Consider the following 9,482-nt stretch of genomic DNA (forward strand, 5'->3'; position numbering starts at 1 on the left):
GTGTTCCCTGCTTAAGGTCATGCCTGTCACTACACTCACTTTAAACTGAGCTGAGTAGATGTTTAGTTTTGTAGTCATGCAATTTAAATACCTGCATGGACACTCCAGCATGCAAAAGACAACATTCTAGACTGAAGAAGCCCACAGAAAATTACACAAAGGAACTTGTGTATATACTAAAAAAGTATATATCTGTTGGTTTTGGAAGAGTCACTGAAAGATGTCCAGACACCTCAGAAGAAAGCAATGATCCTTGTTAGTGAACCCTGGAAGAACTGGGCTGGGGAGTGAACTATCAAAGAGCTCCTAATAGAGGGGTTCCAAACTAGCAGAGTTATAGCTACTTCCCATAAGGAATGGCCTTTAAGATAGATGAAGTGCAATATCTTAGAAGCAAAGGAACATGAAATGAATATTTTCATAAAGCAGGTGCTCTTCTAATACAACTGTAGTATAGCACATTTTCAGAATGGCTGATTGCCATTATTGCTCACACAAACAAATAGAAAAATTCTAACCACGCTTACCAGTCAAGGCATTTGTCACAGCCATGACCATAAAAGAACAGTTCTTTATTTTAGTAAATCTACAAAATTTATTTTTCTCTTTCTTTAAAAGAATGGATTAATCTTCAAAATTTAAATGTAGTGGGTTCACTGGAACTAAAGGCCGCTAGTTTCTATCTAAACAAAAATTGCTTAACACTACCTTTAATCCTTTACAGCATACCCTGCTGATTCTTGCTCATAGAAGGATTTTCTGCCACCAGCTTTTGTGCCCCAAGTAATTTTCATCTTTCTCACACACCATTAATAATGCTACTGCTCCAGGTATCACTAAACAACATAATTAATGGAGCCTAAGTACACTGCAACCTAGCCATGGTGCAATGTGATTTGGGTCTATAAAGAACATGCTGAAGGCCTTGGCAGAATTAGCCAGATCATCCCAAATAATAATGCTGTGTGGGTTCAAAATAAGGAAAAAGAAAAAAAAAAGATAGAAACACACTACCTTCAACATAACCAAGCAATCAAGATACAACTGTAATAAACTGAGAATAATAAGCATGTTATAGTGCTACTTAACTTATTTGTAAATATCAGTTTAAATTGCTTAGCAAAGGAAAAAAGCTTGCAATATGGACCACGGGGGAAAAAAAGACTTTAGATTATTGGCCTAAGTTCAGCAGCAGAGTTAGCAATTTATGGACTTGATTATACCTTCAAAATGAACAATAACCCAGTAACTACTGCAGTAGAAAGGTACTAAATTTTTATGATATGGGGTAATCAGGTTGGCTACCAACGACATAGTAGACATGCTGCAAAGAAGAAACAATTCACATTAAAACAGTCAAGTAACCAATTCCCTTCTTGAAAAGGATATTTTTCTTTATATGATGTCTTGAGCAGACTGTAGGCTGTTTCTTTAAATGAATGCATATGACACACTTAATTTTCAGACACACCTGGTTACAGAAACAGGCACCATACTGTACATCATGTTTAGAAATAAATAGAGCTGTCATACTAGGATTTATATTGACATTTACATCAGACTCTTAATCTGTGTAGATTTGACAGATAGGAAAAAGTCAGTCACCCCATATATAAATGACGCTTACATATTCATAATCAAAATATTCTTGGTTGTTTACTCAGTAAAGCAAAACTAGTTTCTTTATGCACCTATACTGTGGCAGTAAATAGTCTGACATTTCAGCATATTTGGAGATGGTGTGCTATTTTATTGCAATTACTATTTCCAGCAAAAATTAAGGGGCAAAAATTGTGGTGCTTTTTTTTTTTTAAAAAAAGGTATTCTTTTTTGTAGCAGGTTGAAAAGAAATGTATTCTTTGCTTCATGGTGTAATGGGTACTCACAGTGTGTGGAATTAGCAATTTCATGCAAAATCAGTAAACTTTTCCCTTCTATTGAGTGCATGAATTGTTAATAAAAATGAAATAAAAAATTAAATACTTATGATAACTTAATAAGCACTCAAAGAAATGCAGCGCTTTTTAAATAACTTAATGCCTACAGGAGTGACTCAGTTGCTATAAAAACTATGCCAATATAATTGTAAAATAAAACATTCAAAAAATAATAGAAATAATATCCAAACTATTTTGGACTCTATTTTTTTTTCCAATTTCTTGCTATCTTCTAGAACTTAAAATGCTTTTTACACTGTCCTCTCCTGAATGTTTGTGTAATGAGTTAAGCACAAATTTGGGCATGATCCCTGTAAATTTTCTTTTCACCCATGAAAGATATAATTTTATGTTGATTTAGGGCAGGGAGAAATAGACTTAGTTTTAAACAGTTTCAGTAGGTACTCTTAGGTGTCATATGGATCCATTCTCAGATAACTGCAGGGTAGAGATTAGGATAGTTTAACAGAATTTACAATAAAAACAGTTCAGCACACAGAGAACAAGTCCTCAACCCTTCTAAAACATAAGGAAAAATTAACACAGGAGGGAGATCTGCATTCCCTTCTTACTTTAGACACTGTCCATATGAAGTGCATATAAACATAAGCATATCAGTTTTGATGTCCATAAAGCAGTGACAAAACTGCTTCACAGGAGTGCTGCTTTAGTTTGAAAGATACTCACAAGACACTATAAAATATCGTAAAAACACCCATGAGTACAAAACAAGTGATGTGAAAATTCATTTCAATACTTTCCTACGCATAACATGTTAGTTTCTTCAGATTACATTATGTTATGGAGGTTTTCACAGTCTTGCCTTCAGAAAATTTGAAATTCGGATAAAATCCATTATTTATTATACTAGGTCCTTAGTAATAAATACAGTATACTGCTTTTAACTGCAATTGTGGCTAATTCCCAGCTGGCTTTATTTTTCTAGCACATGACCAAAGTACACAGAATTCTTTGACTCAAATATTAACTAATATTATAAATTAATTGAGAAGAAGAAAATAATGTAGTGTAAAAATTACTTCAATCTCCTTTTAGGAGGAATTAAGATGTAATGATGAATGAAGTTCAGAAACTCAGAAATTTTGCTTCAAATTTATTTCAACACAATATAAAATATTTTGATGCTTATATAAAAGTATCATTCTTCAGCCCAGCCTGTCCAAACTTATTCTCTCCCCGAAGCTACCAAACAGAAGTATAAAACAGACCTTGTATTCTCCTTTCCTTCTTCCAAAAAACTATCAATCTTGCCTTTCCAAAACCCACTTGACACCAAAAAACCTGTTTGTTTGTCTTCCAGAAACATGCCTTGCCTGTAAAACACCATCTTCCAAGTTTATGTACTTCGAAATATTATACATGCATATGTATATCTATAATGGTGGAGGAAGTGGCTAAGCCACTATCCAACATATTTGAGGATTCGTGGCAGTATGGTAAAGCTCCCATTTACTGGAAAAGGGGAAATATAATACCCATTTTTAAAAAGGGAAAAAAGGAAGACCTGGGGAAGTACAAGCTCATCAGTATCACCTCTGTGCCTGGCAAGATCATGGAGCAGATCCTCCTGGAAACTATGCTAAGCCACATGGAAAACAAGGAGGCAACTTGTGACAGCCTGACAAATCTGGTGGCCTTCTATGATGGGGTTACAGTGGCGGTAAATGAGGGAAAAGCAATTGAAGAAATTTACCTGGATTTGTGCAAAGCATTTGACACTGCCCCAAACTACGTCATCATCTTTAAACTGGAGAGACAGGGATTTGATGGTTAGACTGCCTGGCGGATAAGGAATCTGCTGGATGGTTGCAGTCAAAGAGTTGTGGTCAATGGCCACTGTGGAGACCAGCAACGAGTGGCGTTCCTCAGGAGTCAGTATTGGGACTATCACTGCTTAATATTTTCGTTTGTGACATGAACAGTGAGATTGAGCACACCCTCAGCAAGTTACTAGCACAAGCCAGGAGGCTACGCTAAGAGGAGAACTACTTAGCTATTCTCAGTTCCTTGGACTCTATCACAGAGAATGACTAGACAGACCTTTGATATGACCTAATACTTGTTCTTAGGTTAACTTTCAAGAGCAGAAATCCGTCAACATTTAGGGAGGGACCTGACTTCAACCCCTCAACAGTCAGGACCTGACTTCAAACCTTGCACAGCCACAACACACATTTACAATCTAGAAGGCCCTAAACTATTACAAAAATCATGCAATAGGACAGTGAGAAATTTTTTTATAGAAAACATTCTATCAACCAACCTTCCTCACTAGTACTTACTCTGCCATTGTCTCCAGCGGAGCAAATGACCTGCAGGCACAAGTGAGACAGCTTTTACTCCCATGCTCTGGAGTGTCATCAGTGTAATGCTGTCAATTTCAAGTCATAAGCCTGTTCAGAACTGCGTATGAATAAAAGGAAGTTATTCCAAAAAAGGCTGCTTGTGACCTAAACTGACTGGTAAAGTTACTTTAACCACCTCCAAACACAAAGTACAAAACAATTTGAATGCATCCTGGCTTAAGCACAATTTTTCTGATATCAACCAGTTATGACTGCAAAATTCCATAAATTGTTATTCCAAACAAGTTGTAGAATATACAACTGCACATCCACTCTTTCTGGAAAACATTACTTACTGTTTGCATTTCTAAGTACTAGCATTTATAAGCACCAGTGACGAGACAGAAATAATGAAGTTATATCTAGACTGTTATCAACACTTGATAGATTATATGCCTGGCCCTGTGTTCCGTGTTTTAAGTGCAATTTAAAAATTTAAAAATCAGTATTACAGTACTTTGTAATGTCAGAAGGCAGAACCTTAATTTAACTTTATAATTCTAGATACAATAGCTTTCCTTTGAATATGAAGTGATGTATCACACATTTCAAACACAGTATTCTATAATCATACAGCTTTTTGTTAATGTTAAAACCACAATTTAGTTTCTGAGGACATAAAATGCAGTAGTACAAGGAATACATTAGAAATGGTTTTTTAAAATCAGGCTAAGAAAAATCATTGTAGCTGGAATTTAAGTACAGAAAATTAGAGGAAAATATTCAGAAAACATTTATTAGAGATGTCTAAGTAACATATATTTTTTAATAGCATATACATTAAAATACATGGATTTTTAATTGCATTGATATTGTGATACTTAATTAGCCATCCCCATCTTGGATGGGCACTTATTCCTAATTTTAAAAATAATCCTAGCAAAAAGCCCATCAAGTCTTTCTTCTATGTGTGTCTTATTTATTGTGTTCTCATTCCACCATGTCTCAGAGTAATAGCAATAAAAACCTGTACAAAGCTGGCAGAAAAATCTTACTGTGGAACACACAGTATTAAATTATCAGTTACACTATTACATTTTTCAACAGAGGAGAACTATTGCTTTTACTCCTCTTCCTCATGCTACAGAGGTAAACAGATGCTCTTCTTTTGTCAACCAAGTTTATAGGTTCACTTAACTCCCACTAACTCAGCGGATGACTGGATATGATGGCCAAAATCCACTTTCATCTAACCAAAATATTTACTTTTGTGTGATGCTTATTTGTCTCAAATGTAAATCCTAAAAAAATTTTCACAGAAAAAATTGGCTGCTTTGCATGTAATTCCCATTTTTGGTAAAGGTATTAAACCAGTAAATGACATTGGGTTTAGCTGTTTCAAGACTCACAAACTGCATCCTCGTTTGCATATGTCATGATTTAATCAACATAGCAGATTCTAAAATTATTTATGCCAATAACACACAGATCTGAGAGGGTGGCTTCAAGCATTTGAAAATGGTATTAATTTGCCTTTCATGCTGAAATATAACAAAACCCCTCACTGTTCTGCTTCATTAACTTCATTTACCTATCACCCAGGTTGAATATTTGTGGATACTTGTGTCACTAATGGTATACCTATGCACGTGTTTCATGGGGAAACATACCTGTATTGGGTAATATTTACACACATAGGAAATATTTTTTACTCCTTTAAATTCTTAATAGGAATACACCCTATGCCACAAAGATATTACTTTCCACGACCCATAAGCAAAATGTAAAATGTGCACCTGTTATAAATATTCCATATTTGTAAGCCCTTCCACAAACAAGAAATGCCCAACACCTTTGTTCTGGTTAATTCACAACCTGCTATATAGGGCATGGGAACACGGGTACCATTTCACTGCTGAAAATTAGAAATGCTCTTAGTCAAAGAAACAGGAAAACAACCTAAGCTAGACAAAAAAAGCAACAAAGCCTATTATGAAGTTGGCATTTCTAAATTGGACTGTAGTGAACAAAAGCTCTTGTCAATAAAACTTCAGCCAACAGTATTATTGTGTATCTTCACTTATGTATTCCAGAAGAAAAACATAGGATTAAGTCTGTGCACAGACTAAGCTTCCCCATTGATACCTTGAGTTGGTCAAGAAGAAGTACAGACAAGCAGTGTGAGAACTTTAGATCTTTAATACTTCCACTGCCTCTGCTTGTGATGTACAATATCTATTTCCTGGATAAACAGAGAAGTTAAGTCCCCAGAGCCTGAATCCAGTACCTTTCATAAGCCCTAACTTCATTTTTACAAACGATAAAAGAAAATGTAATTTGCTTTCCAGCTTTACCAGTAATCCATATGTGTTCATATTGCAGACTGCAAAAGCATCTGTGAGATCAATAATAAACATCCTACTCGTCGTTTACTCTTCTGCTTTATTTAAAGAGAACATTCTCCAGCATACACCCCACTCTACACTTTCTCGAGTTTGAATGATGGAATATGGGTAATAGAATTAGAAGAATACATTGCAAATAGGAAAATACATGTTCTATATTAATAAGCAGGAGAACTCCCGAGTCAAAATAAAGCAGCCTAACTTCTACATTTCTGAATTAAAAAAAAAATAACAATAAGATATCCACAAGTCTCAGATATCAGGGAATATCAAATCATATCTGCCAGTGTGTCTCTCCTCAACGTTCTTATTAGTCAAGAGCCTCACATACCTAGGTTCCTTCCATCCACTTAAAGGTTACTTAGTCAATACAATTTAGTGGTGCAGTTTGCTTTTTCCTGCTTTCTGCCTGCTTCTGAATCATTAAGACACAATCACAGAGTCACAAAATGGGTAAGATTGGAAGGGACCACTGCAAGTCATCTGGTCCAACCTCTCTGCTCAAGCAGAATCCCCTAGAACATGTTACTCAGGATTGTGCCCAAACAGCTTTTGAATATCTCTGGTGAGGGAGACTCCACAACCTCTCTGGGCAATCTGTTCCAGTGCGGTCACCTGCACAGTAAAGAAGTTCTTCCTCATGTCCAGGGGGAACTTCCTGTGTAATCACTCCACTTATATCCATAACAGTAAGGTTTATTACAGATGACGTATCTAGAGAACTTATAGGAAGCTAGGAAATGCCAGCGGGTCACGTGCAAGCTTGAATATATTTTCTTGAATCATTGGGGTCATTACTTCTGTCATGGAGACAGAGAAAAGCACCATCCGTATTGTTGTAAAAAACCACAATATTTGCTTACTGTGAAGTCCCTCAACACAGGTAAAGGAAATCCAAACCAAGAACCTCTCAAGAAGATGGCTCCAAGTATTTTTCTCAACAATCACTAATCCCCTTTTTCAGAAACAGCTATTTTGCTGAAAGGTTAGAGGGGGTTCAAATTTTTATTTGGTTTTTTTTTTGTTTTCTTTCTTAAGTCGACTCAAAGTACACATTTTCTTTTTGATGTTTGTCACTTAACAAATACCCTTTAAAACATGATTTTAAATCCTGGTGCACTTGTTGCTAATATCTATAATACATACTGATTTCCTATGCTGGCACTGGAAAAGGTAAAGGAAAACTTTTAAAACAGTGTAAACATAAAAGCTTGAATTTCCTAAATACATATCTATTGTCCTGTAGTGTTTATGTATAATGTTAAATAGTTCTGCATATTGTTACAGAAAATTTTACACTGCCATTTTATAGCCTGATATGATTAATAATAACTAGACTTTATGTATCTTCAAGTTACCTCTAATTTGCACATTTTCCAAAAAATGCCTTTAGCTACCTTTCTTCCCAGTTCTTTGCCTGATTCCTTTGGTCATTATGCTCTCTATGCATTCTGCTGTTATTGCTCTCATTTACCTTTTTGCTTGTCATTATTAAATACCTTTATTATTTCCTACCTGCAGCCTCACACGGATAGATCACAAGAAGGCCTCCCTGGCAACACATTTTTGCCATTTTTTATGAAGGCAGCAGCTTTGCATGGGTACTTCACTGCACACATCAGAATGGCAGAGCATCAACCAAACCCCAGAACAAAACTTGTCAAGGATTCTAAACAGTCTCAATTTCACTGCAGCATGAAACAGTCACCTTCTCCTGGGGCTTTTAACAGAATCACAGCATCAGTCAGGTTGGAAGAGACCACAGTGAGTCATCTGGTCCAACCTCCATGCTTAGGAAGGGTCATCCTAGAGCACATGGCACAGGATTGCATCCAGACAGTTCCTGAGTATTTCGAGTGAGGGAGACTCCACAACCTCTCTGGGTAATCTGTTCCAGTGTGTGGTCACCTGCACAGCAAAGAATTTCTTATTCGTATTCAGGTGGAACTTCCTGTGATTCAGTTTCTGCCCATTGCCTCTTGTCCTAGTGGTTAGCATCACCAAGAAGAGCCTGGCTCCATCTTCTTGGCACCCACCCTTTAGATATTTACACATATTAATGAGGTCCCTTCTCAGTTGCCTCTTCTCAAGGCTGAACAGGCCCAACTCCTTCAGCCTTTCATCATGAGAGATGCTCCAGTCCCCCAATTACCCTTGTTGCTCTCCACTGGACCTGCTCCATGTCTCTCTTTTACCAAGGAGCCCAGAACTAGACACAACACTCCAGATACGGCCTCACCAGGGTTGAATAGAGGGGCAGGATCATCTCCCTTGTCCTGTTGGCAATGCTCTTCCTAACACATCCCAGGATTCCATTGGCCTTCTTGGCCACAAGGACACACTGGCTCACGGACAGTTTGTTGCCCACCAGGACCCCCAAGTCCTTTTCTGCAGAGCTACTTTCCACCAGGTCAGCCCCCATTTGCCAGAGCATTTAAGGTGATCCTGCTCACTGAGGACCTAAAGCAGCGCTGAACAAACCACACCTGGGCAGGGAAGTGACACCTTCACACCTGCCCCTGTCACTGCGGTGCCCCCTCCAGGTGGCCACAGAGGGTGCAGTCAGGTGAGGAGCCCCTCAGGCCCTCCTGGGTTCCTGCTGCCCCAGGCTCCTTCTTCACGTCCTGTTGTGCTGTGGTGGGACAGGGCACATGGTAGAGTTGTTGGCCAGGAGGGCCAGTGGTATCCTGGGGTGCACCGGGAAGTGTGACCAGCAGGTTGAGGGAGAGGATCCTCCCCCTCTGCTCAGCCCTGTGAGGCCACATCTGGAGTGCTGTGTCCAGTTCTGGCTCCTCCGTACAAGAAAGACAAGTAGCTACTGGAGAGGATCCAGG

Source organism: Neopelma chrysocephalum, unplaced genomic scaffold (assembly GCF_003984885.1).
Source record: "Neopelma chrysocephalum unplaced genomic scaffold, ASM398488v2 Primary Assembly neopelma1_26b, whole genome shotgun sequence".
Classification (NCBI taxonomy): Eukaryota; Metazoa; Chordata; class Aves; order Passeriformes; family Pipridae; genus Neopelma; species Neopelma chrysocephalum.